The sequence below is a fragment of the Eleutherodactylus coqui genome, chromosome 2 (assembly GCF_035609145.1).
Source record: "Eleutherodactylus coqui strain aEleCoq1 chromosome 2, aEleCoq1.hap1, whole genome shotgun sequence".
NCBI lineage: Eukaryota > Metazoa > Chordata > Amphibia > Anura > Eleutherodactylidae > Eleutherodactylus > Eleutherodactylus coqui.
This window is the reverse complement of record NC_089838.1, coordinates 314,737,287-314,748,636: the sequence shown is the minus strand read 5'-3', so window position 1 is coordinate 314,748,636 and position 11,350 is coordinate 314,737,287.

Below are 11,350 nucleotides of genomic sequence, written 5' to 3'. Positions count from 1 at the left end.
CATGTATTTATTTTATCCTTACTATGGAGTCCATGTCTGATTATTACCGATGCCTCGTTCAGTATGGAGTCCATGTCTGATTATTACCGATGCCTCGTTTAGTAGGGGGCACTGCATCCACCTTAGTTAAATGGGTTCCTCTATACTCCCACAGTCAGAGGCGTAACTTGAAGCTCCCGGGCCCCGATGCAAAACTTGTAACAGGGCCCCCAACTATAATGCTTTACTCATAGCACTGGGTTCCCTATATGGAGAAGAGAGACCTTATGGGCCCCCTAAGGCTCCTGGGCCTGGGTGCAACCGCATCCCCTATAGTTACGCCCCTGCCCACAGTAACATTAGGGCCAAGCTGAGATATTTCTCTGTACATCAGCAGTAATTTTTGTAAAATCTCCGTCGAGGACTTTGCTAGACACTCAAACACAAGATTGACATCATCAGCGAAAGCAACCCTTCTGCACAGCTACTCCATTCTTTCCCCCTTAACCTGCATCCTCACCACAAGGATAAGCTCTCCACCCTACTCTCAAAATTCCACCTCACCACCTGTGAACTTGAACGTGACCCAATTGCATCCTACCTACCACCTAGTTGAGTTCTTCTTCAATGGAAGTGTTCAAACAGAGGCTGGACAAATATCTCTCTGGGATGATTGAGTGATTCGGCATTGACAGGGGGTTGGACCCGACAACCCTGGAGGTCCCTTCCAATGCTACCATTCTATGATTCTACTTCATCTCCAACCTTACCACCATGTTCATCCCAGTTCTAACCCAACCTTTTAAATCTTTCGCTGACTACTGGCATCATCCTCTAAACATGGAAACATCCCAACCATCCTCAAAAAGCCACCCCTCAATTCTTCCTCCCTGTCCAGCTACCGTCCTATCTCGCTGCTGCAATTTGCGCCAAACTCCTGGAACAGCACCTCCACCCTGAACTGTCTTCGTACCTCTCCTCCAACTCACTGTTTAACCAATCTAGTTTCCGACCCCACCGCTACTGAAACCGCCCTAACCAAAGTGGCTAACAATCTGCTACGGTAGCAGCAAAAGCATCAAAGCATTACTCTGTACACCTCATAGGACAGTCCTGTGGTCCTGTAAGCTACCTACTGTCTTTTGGGACACGAGGTAGGATCACAATGGCTCGTACTGCTGACATTGTGGCTAGGATTGGAAGAACTATACTTTTTTTTTTTTGGAATAGATGTTGACCACTGGTGAGGCCAAGGTGTCATGATGGTCTTGCTCTAGACTTCCTTGATCTTGGTATATGTCCCTGTTTTTTGTCTAATCTTGATCTTGGTGCAATCTACTCTCTCCATGCAGTTTTCATTGATCTTGTTGGCGGTATACCATGAAGGTGGTGGTCTTCAACCATTGCAAAGTTAGTACAGATTGAAGTTGGAAACCACTATTGTACACTCATTGTCGAAAAAATCAAGCACACAGAAGGATTTGTCAAAATAGTATGAAACCTTCTCTGTGTGATTGTAACATTGATCTAAGTAAGTAATTACAATGTCCTTAACATATCGCTGAGCTGTCATCATATCACTACTAGAAGTGACCAACTGTTGCATATGATGGGCCCACTCCAGACCATCATACCAGCAGCGGGCAGTGTGCTGCTCCACAGCAAAGGCAGGATTGAGGCATTCACCGTTTGGTCTCCAAACATGAACACTGCTGTCGTCAGCTCCCAAACTAAACCTGGATTCGTTGCTCAAGAGAACTCATTTCCACTCCATAGCGTCCAGTTTCATCGTTCACAACACCACTGCAAACAGAGGCAATGGTGGGTGTCAGTACATGTAATGGGCACTGTGAGACCAATTGTCCTTCAGCCAAGTGCCTGAAAATTGCTCTGACAGGCACAGGGCCTGTAATGATGGCACTACCTGTCTCTGGATGCAGAACAACGAAACAGTTAGGAAGATCAGACGATCCTCTCTACTAGTGGTCTGTCAAGGGTGTTCTGAACTCCGTTGCCATGCATGTGTGTCCTCGCGCTTCCATTGATTCCAACACCTCCTAACACTCCAGTCTGGTCAGAACAGCCGGTGGGGGACAACTCGTTGATACGACCATCCAGCTTCTCACATCCCAATAATGCGCCCCTCTCAGACTCTGGTAACGGGGTGAAATCTCTTCTCTGCGTCGTAGAGGCGTCTAGTGGTCAACAAACTCTACACAAGCGGAAGAAGAGGTCACTACACACAAGGAGCCTCCGAGAGCCTCTTATAGGCCAAGGGGGGAACCACTTTTAGGGCCTCCGGTGACAAGACCATTCATCATGTACAGATCTGCCTGAGATGGAACTGCATGCTGGGTTTTGCAGCGAAATGACAACTACTTCAAGGGGCTGGATTGTTTTTTTGAGTGTATATTTGCATCCTTGTTGGTTCAGTTAAAGCCTCCATCACGCTCTCCCTTGATCCCAGTCAGTGTTTCCAAAATTCCAGTCCCCATGACTCCCCAACAGGTCATGATTTGAGGATATTCTATATAAGTGTCTTAGGCCACAGCTAGTAATTACAACACCTGTGCAACACTGGGGAAATTCTGAAAACATGAGCTATTAGGGGGTTGTGAGGACTGGAGCTTGGAAAACATTGATCGCAGCGATTAAGGCTGCATTCACACAGGGCGGATTTGCCGCGGTTCTGCCGCAGCAGATCCGCCCGCGGCAAAACCACCCGCGGCCGCTAATCTCGGGATTAGCCAGCCATGTGGACGAGGTTTCTCAGAAACCTCGTCCACACGGGACGGCTAATCCGCAGCGGTAAATCCAGTTGAAACCGCGGCTATGGCCGCCGCAGCCGCGGTTTCCAAAGATTGCGCATGTCTGTTTACTTTCGTTCTTTTGTTTATTTACATCGCGGCCGCACTCTCCTCTATGGGAGCGCCGGCCGCAACGGAAAAGCATGCGGCCGGGCCGCTTCAAAGCCACCGCGGCTTAAACCGCGGCGGTTCTCCCGGCGGAAATCTCGCGGTTTTTGCTGCGGCCAAACCGCAAGATTTCCAACGGGAATCCGCCCTGTGTGAACCCTGCCTAAGTGTTCAGTTTCCCTGCAGCGCCATTACAGGAGAAATAAAGCATTACACAGGCATAGGGGCCCCCCATCTGTTGACAACCCCTAAGGAGTTCTTACCTCAATAGGATATATGAAAATGGGCATACATCTGCAACTAATGGGCATACATCTGCAACTTTTGTAAATTGGCAAGAGAGGCAAAAATACTTGGTCAGCTTCAAGCATTGGCAGATTGCACCGTGGCACCTAAAAAATCCCAAGTCAGCCGTACCTTCCAAAGAATCCGCTGTCTAGACCCAACTTCACAGCTAATGACTCTGTTCCTATTGCACTTGGAAGAGGGAGTAAGAAGTCCATGATAGAAGCCTGGTCTGAAGAGTACCATATATACCCCCTAGAGCTAGGATTTGCACCTCCTAGAATACACATACCATACCAGAGGTCTAGAAGCTATGGTATACATACTTGATCTTGATGCAGTCTCTAGCTGTTCGTTTCAGTTCTTTGAAGAATTTCCATTAATTCCGTCTACGACTGGAACAATATGAGCTCCTCTAATGAACTTAGTTGTTACTTCTGAGATTTCACTGCGCATAAATAATGGTGGGTGCAGCTTTTTACTATGGTAGTAATTACTGCGCCCATCATGCTGGAGTCATTTGCCGTTTTTACCACAATAATTACATCCCGCAGCGCGCCAATCTGTATAAGGGTCGGAATCATCTCACTTAGTGCAGAAAGTGAATTCTGGAAACATGAGCCATGGATGAATCACCGCTCCAAGGTCTCGTGGTCTGAAAATCCGAAGAAGAGTTCTTGGAAGGGTGTTATTAAACCCTCCGATGTCGTCGATGACTCCTGTTTTCTCCTGTTGGGGATTGTAATGGTTACAAGCATAAATGGGCTCTGTTGGTGGCCCGGTGATACGCTCCAGTTTCCACCCACAGTCTGAAGGCACGCTGGTGGGTTAATTAAGTTCTGCAGAAAGGACTATTGTGTATTATTGTGCCAGCCTGGGGGCGCAGACTGCCCATACACAAACGCGGCATGCTACACTTCTTATAAGGACCACAGCAGAGATCCTGACAGATTCATGTGATTATGTATCTCTTCCCTATTCACAAACCTCAGATCACACTTGTCTCTGGCTGTAAGGCAGCTGGCTGCCGCAGGAGCCCTACCCCACTGCTCCGGCTAAACGAGAAATGCTGAGCCCCTTCCTCTGCCATCAATTCCCCTGTCTTGTTTTCTGTATGAGAGGAAGGAAAGCAACAATGACAGAACACCGTCATATGCTGAAATACTCTGTGCTGCTCTGGTAACCTACCTTTTTTGCTGTCTTTTCACAAAAACTCCCTGCAACATGACCCTTGCATGACTGTCCTGCCTGATGCATGCAGTCTTGTCCTTATAAACACTGTCAATGAGTGCATAGGTCCAATGGCGGCCTTAGGTTAGATGGCACCCTGTGCCCACTGTCATGAGTAAAAAAAAAAATATATATTGCATTGATAGTCAGTCTGCCTGTATTCTGCTTGTGCAGAAAGCAGCAAAATAGCAGCATACCCACCCTAGAACAGCTCAGTGAATAAATACTGTACCAGAAACAAGCTCAAAACATAAATGCAGCGCCAGAATCAAACTCTGCTAGCGGCCGGATTTGCATTGCAGAATCCAAAGCGGGCATCCGCCTCCGGATTCCACAGCAAATACCGGCCATAGCATGCCATGGAAAAGCGTTTTCTCCTGCCTACAAGCAAAAATCAATTGGGATTTTCAGCTCGCAGGAGAAAAATTGCTGCATGCTCTAGTTTGAGACGGATTCAGTGCAGACGGCTTCCATTGACTTCAATCATCATTGCAGAAAGGTCGTGGGATCCGCGTTATCACCTAGCATCAGAATGGCATTATCTGTATTGCGCATTTGTGCACCCACGCACTGTCCGTCACATCTGCAGCACAGAATGGAAGAATTTGGACAGCTATGTGGGGTCACTGGCCGGGCACAGGGTCGTATTCTGCTGCGGGATCCTACATGCGGAATCCGACCCGGTCGTGTGCAGGCGGCCTAACAGAAATACCACAGTAGAACCGAGCGCATAACATAAATGTAGCATCAAAACCAAACCCAGTACATAAATACAACACAGAACAGTTCAGTGACTAAATACAGGACTAAAAACAAGAACACAACATAAATACAGCACCAGAAACAAGCTCACAACATAAATACAGCACCAGAAACAAGCTCACAACATAAATACAGCACCAGAAACAAGCTCACGACATAAATACAGGACCAGAAACAAGCTCACAACATACATACAGCACCAGAAACAAGCTCACAACATAAATACAGCCAAAGATCTAAGCAATTGTGTTGAGGCGGTGCCTCGGAACAGCAGACAGGCTGATGATTTCGGTAGCTCCAAAAAATGTTGCAGCATGGAGGAAGAAGCTCGTCTGGCTGGATAGAATTAAAGGGAATTCACCCCCAGCCTATATCTGCGTGATGCCCCTTCTACATGCAAGCTGGTGGGCAGTGCCCTTTGGGACTGTACGGTTTGCACGTAGCTAAGGCCAGCCATGGATAAATCAATGCCTACCACCAGATCGGCAGGCTTGTCTCCTGAAATGCTCTGTGCTGCTTGAGTACGCTACTCCTTTTACTATGAATCTGGGATCTTCTTACATCAAGCAGATAGGGCACGGTCTCTATTGAGGGTCGGCACACTTCTCTTCTGAACTACTCTACACTGCTGGGGCAGCCTACTGTTTTCACTGTAAATAGGCGCAGGGCTGCAAGAGGCAGTGTTACGATGACATAGGAGAAAGCAGAAGAAAAGAGGGTTGCGGCAACCCCAAGAAGAGAAGGGATGGGTCCTTTTGGCAGAATTATTTTTTATTGGTGGGGTTAAACGTCTAACAGGTGCAGCCAACCCAAGTACTGTCCCGACCTACAAGGAGGCCGGGTATATGACAAGGTTGAAAATTGGGTGTAGGTGTGTTCTTTTTAGAGGAGTACAAACAGCACCCATTAGCGGCTCAACTTCTCCGTTTTATTATTAACCAGCAAAAATATAGACACGTTTCAGGTCTACAACACCTCTTCCTCAGTGTTTGCTGCGGGCAAACGTCAGGAGTAGAGATGAGCGAGCGTACTCGGATAAGCACTACTCGCTCGAGTAATTTGCTTTATCCGAGTATCGCTGTGCTCGGGTCTGAAGATTCGGGTGCCGGCACGGAGCGGGGAGCTGCAGGGGAGAGCGTGGAGGAACGGAGGGGAGATCTTTCTCTCCCTCTCTCCCGCCCGCTCTCCCCTGCTCCCCGCTGCGACTCACCTGTCAGCCGCAGCGGCATCCGAATCTTCAGACCCGAGCACAGCGATACTCGGATAAAGCAAATTACTCGAGCGAGTAGTGCTTTTCCGAGTACGCTCGCTCATCTCTAGTCAGGAGTGTATAGTAGCGATCAGACGTGTCTTGTCAGACAGAAAAGTGGAGCAATGTCCACTTCTCTAACAGGATGCACATCTCAGTGCCACAATACCTCTACAGCGCCACCTAGCTCTCCTTAAGGAGAAACTAAACTTCCCGAACCGCGTCTATAGGCCTCACTAGCCAAGCCAAAAACCTAGTGCACACTGATGAGGGGCAATCACCCTGAAACAGCTGTCTGTGTATGGTTATTCTGGCTTTGGCTCACAATTCCCAGTCATGGTTATAAGACTTGTTTAAAAAGTCTGACATTGACCTGCAGAAATGCTGCCTTCCAATAGGTGGCGCTGCACAGGTATTGTTCCATTTTCTCATTTGCATATTTCCCAGAGGATTACAGATGACCCTATAAGTCTCACTCACCTTCTAGGTGCTCTCCTTAAGAAGAAACGATACCCTTCCTGACCTGAGTGCCACTATACACTCCTGATGTTTGCCCCCCAGAACATGCTGAGGACAGGGTGTTGTAGACCCAAAACAAGTCTATATTTTTGCTGGTTAATAGTTGAGCTAATACTTCTGTGTGTTTGGACTTCACTACAGCGGTCACGCCTACACCCAATTTTTAACCATTAATTGGCCTAGATTCTGATGATGGAAGAGATTCCAGACTGATGCTGAAAGCAGGAGGGTAGTCCAGCAACACGGCGTTTCAGGAGAGGGGAGTTACCTCCCGTGAGTAAGTGTACATAGGAACAGTAACATGATCTGCACATCCATCTGCTGAAATACTCTGTGCTGCAGAGTTACCCTGCACTTTTCGCTACTATTCTGGAATCTTCCTCTTCACTACAGCAAAAGTTGAAAAATAAAACCTATAGCCAGACAGCACATATAGGATTTCATTCCAACCTATAGAACACGGTGGCTACATCATCCTGACCAGCATCCTCTGAGTCGTCTACTCCAGCAACGTTGGGGCCCCGCCCGCCACCAAAGGATGAATATTTCCTTCAAAAAGTTGCCAGTCCTCTTTTCTTTTGGCAGATGTTCTGCTAGGGCACATAAAACGAAATTGGCGAAAACACTCCTAGTGGAACATTTTTCCAAACATTTAATATACAGACATTTTTCAGGGCTTTGTCAACTTGTAGCTCCCCAGCTGCTGCGAGATGACAAGTCTCAATATGCTCTCGCTGAGACCTATAGGTTCATCGTAGTTCTAGCCGAGCAAGCACTCATTTTATAGACCGGTTAAAGGTGTGTTGCAAGTGTCCAGTTTCTATGCAGCACCTCCGCAGGGAAAATGAAGTATTACACAGCTCCCATTGAAGTCAATCGACTTTCGATATAATGTATGGATGAGCCTGTTCCTCCGTGGAGGGAGAGCTGCTCTTTACGGCTGCTCTTCACTGATGGATTAAAAAGGGTTTTACAGCACCAACATATTTCACAACACTGTACACGCAGTCCCTGGCACAGAGGAGTCTCACAATATAATTTTTAATGGTGTCCCACATGCCAAAATGATGCAGAGCCCTTTAAAATTGTATGCCAGCCTAAAAAATATTAGGTCTGATGTGTATCATATGAAGACCGAGCTATAAGTAGGCTCAGGCTGACTCACCTGGTAATCCCCCAGTTGGGCACAAGGAGGGGTGAGCACAACTGCAATAATTCACTGTGCCAGCATTGACCATGGCCCCTAAGGGCCTTAACAGTCAAGAGTAGTCTCCGATCCCAGCTGTTAGAGCAGGGTGTAATAGAGCTGGTACCTGTAGTTAAAGCTTAGAAAAATGACAGCAGAAAAAGACCACATGGTCCATCCAGTAAGTTGATAGTGTAGACACATCTCTTACGCCGGCACCATCACTGTGCCATAATGGCATAGTAACTGGCAGCAGGGTGGCAGGCTGCCCCTGCTACAATTAGTATAAAGCAAGCTGCATTAAAGTCAATAGCCAGTGATGCAGACTGTAATATTTAAGTTGGCCCCTGGAGGAATCACTAGTACAGGCAAACACTAATAGGAGCAATTATATTCTATGGACATCACTGAGTATGCTCAATAGGAATGTACTGGAGCCTTCTAGAAAGGGGGCTCTGAGGAACTACCCGTGTTTCTCCGAAAATAAGACAGTGTCTTATATTAATTTTTGTTCAAAAAGGTTTAACTTTTTTACATGTATAGCTGCCTGGACACTATTTAAATTGACTTTTTTAATTAACTGTTAGCAGGGCTTAATTTTGGAGTAGGGCTTATATTTCAAGCATCCTCAAAAAGCCTGAAAAATCATTTTGCATTCTCAAAAATTCTGGAAAATCGTGCTATGTCTTATTTTCAGGGTATATAAGGAGGCTAATAAGTGCAGTGATTGTTGTAGCTGTTTGTTGTAACTGGAGTTTGACGGAGACAATGCTGCTGTGCTGATTGAGCTGTTGCTGGGGACTGCTGTAGCTAAGAACTGCGGCTGCCAAAATCCTCTGCTTCAACGAGCTGATGGATCCCCCAACTTCAGGAACCATTTGGACATCACAAACAGAGTCTTCCGGTGATTATTCAGGAGGGGTAGCAACCAGGTCGAACTCCCACCGCTAGCAACTTGAGAAGAGATTCGCTTGAACTATACATCAACCAGGACACAGCTGAGAGACACATAAGAGACCGGTCTCTAACTAGTTAGTGCACATACATTAATAGGGACAATTGCTTTTCAGACACCCCACAAGGGTCTGATTATTCTGCAGTAAGACAAGTTAACAATATCTCCTCAAAAGCACTGTGGCTAACACACCCTTTGGAGGGCGTCATTTGTGACCATTAAAGGGGTTCTGTCATTAAAAAAAAAATCAATACTTACCTATTCCTCCCCAGGTATACTTCTTACCGCATCTTCTCCCTGCTGATTTTCTCCAGTCCCCCGCGTCTCCTCACTGCAAGCCGGCCGGATCCTCTTCTTCTTGTTATGATGCGTCCATTCCTCACATTCCTCTTCCTGCTGGGCAATGTACGCTACATCACTAGTGACGTAACATTCACTGCCTAGGAAGGAATGGCGATTTATTGCCGAGACTGCACAAATGCGCAGTCTCTGCAATAGCCTGGCACTCCCTACCAGGCTGTGAACGCTACATCACCAGTGACATAGTATACATTGCCCAGCAGGAAGAAAAATGCAAGGAATGGATGCTTTGTACCTGGAAGCAGAGGATCCGGCTGGCTTGCAGTGAGGTGACCCGGAGGGGACTGCAGGAACCAGGAGAAGATCAGTGGGAAGAAGATGCGGTAAGTAGACTGCCTGGGAAGGAATAGGTAAGGATAGAATATTTTAAAAAAATTTTTAAGTTGTGGACTTTAAAAATGATTATGATGCCATTTTTTGATGTGTGACATTTATTTATTAACACAACGGTACCCAGTATTAACGTGAAGTTATTGCTGAGTTTGGAGTTAGACAGAAGTATCAGAAGCCGGTAGGCAGCTATCATTAGTCCTACTATTTGTTTCACTGGTTGGAATTGTTCCATCCTCTTTCTATCCTCGAGCTAATACATTTTTATTTTTGTTGCCATACTCCCTTATTCCATGTCGTATCCTGAAAGAACCTGGGCATTGCACTTGCAACCTGTTACAGGCTCGTTGATTGCATTTTTTTCTTTCTTGCAATATCGCACATGTGAACAGACTAGAGATGAGTGAACGTACTCGTTTGGGGCGATTTCACAATCGAGCACCGCTTTTTTCGAGTGACTACTCGGGCGAAAAGATTCAGGGGGTGCCGGGGGGCGGCGTGGTAGAGCGGGGGGGGGGGGGGGTAACAGTGGGGAACAGGGGGGAGCTCTCTCTCTCTCTCCACCACCCCCCCACTCCCCTCTGCAACCCCCGCTCACCCCCGGCGCCCCCCGAATCTTTTCGCCCGAGTACTCAGTTACTCGAAAAAAGCGGTGCTCGATTGCGAAATCGCCCTAAACGAGTACGTTCGCTCATCTCTAGAACAGACCCATTGAAAACAATGGGGTCTATTTCAGTGCGAGTTTTGTGCAGATTGCAACGCACAAAACCCGAGCAAGAAACCCGCCTGTGTGAAAGCATTCTTAAAGGGGTTTTCTGACATATAAAGCATTGGTGGTAGTCGGGAGCTAAAATTTAAAAAATAAAACTGTTCCCACCGCCGCTCCAGTCTTCTAATACATAACCTACAAATACTACACATACCCAGCATAACAACAAAAAGTTAAAACCATTTTATCTTCATTAAATATAATTAACCCATTAAGGACCATTTACAGCACTGGATCCTGGGCTTTAATCCTGGATGATAGTAAAAATACAGCGCAGAAATAAAGATTCTGTTCCTGTAATGTAGCAGGAGCAAGTCAGTGACAGCCGAGGACCCAGAGAAGAAGGCAGAAGTGGTTTTTGATCGCTTCTGCCTTCTCTCTTTTAGGCTGGATTTAGACGAACGTATATCAGCTGGGTTTTCACGCCCAGCCGATATAGGTTGTCTCTCTCTGCAGGGGGGAGGATGGAAGAGCCAGGAGCAGTGCTCTGAGCTCCTGCCCCCTCTCTGCTTCCTCTCTATTTGCAATGAGGAGAGGTGGGGCGGGGCTAATTCGCATAATTTAGCCCCGCCCTGTTCCACCTCCTTTCTTTGCAAATAGTGCAGAGGGGCGGAAAGGAGGCAGAGAGGGGGCGGGAGCTCAGTTCCTGCTCCTGGCTCTTCCCTGCAGATGAGGACGACGTATATCGGCTCGGCGTGAAAACTGAGCCGATATACGTTCGTCCGAATCCAGCCTTAGGCTACATAGCACTCAATGAGGGCTACAAAGAGTGAGAAAAAGAGGAAATGTCAGTTCCACTATTCGACCCAGC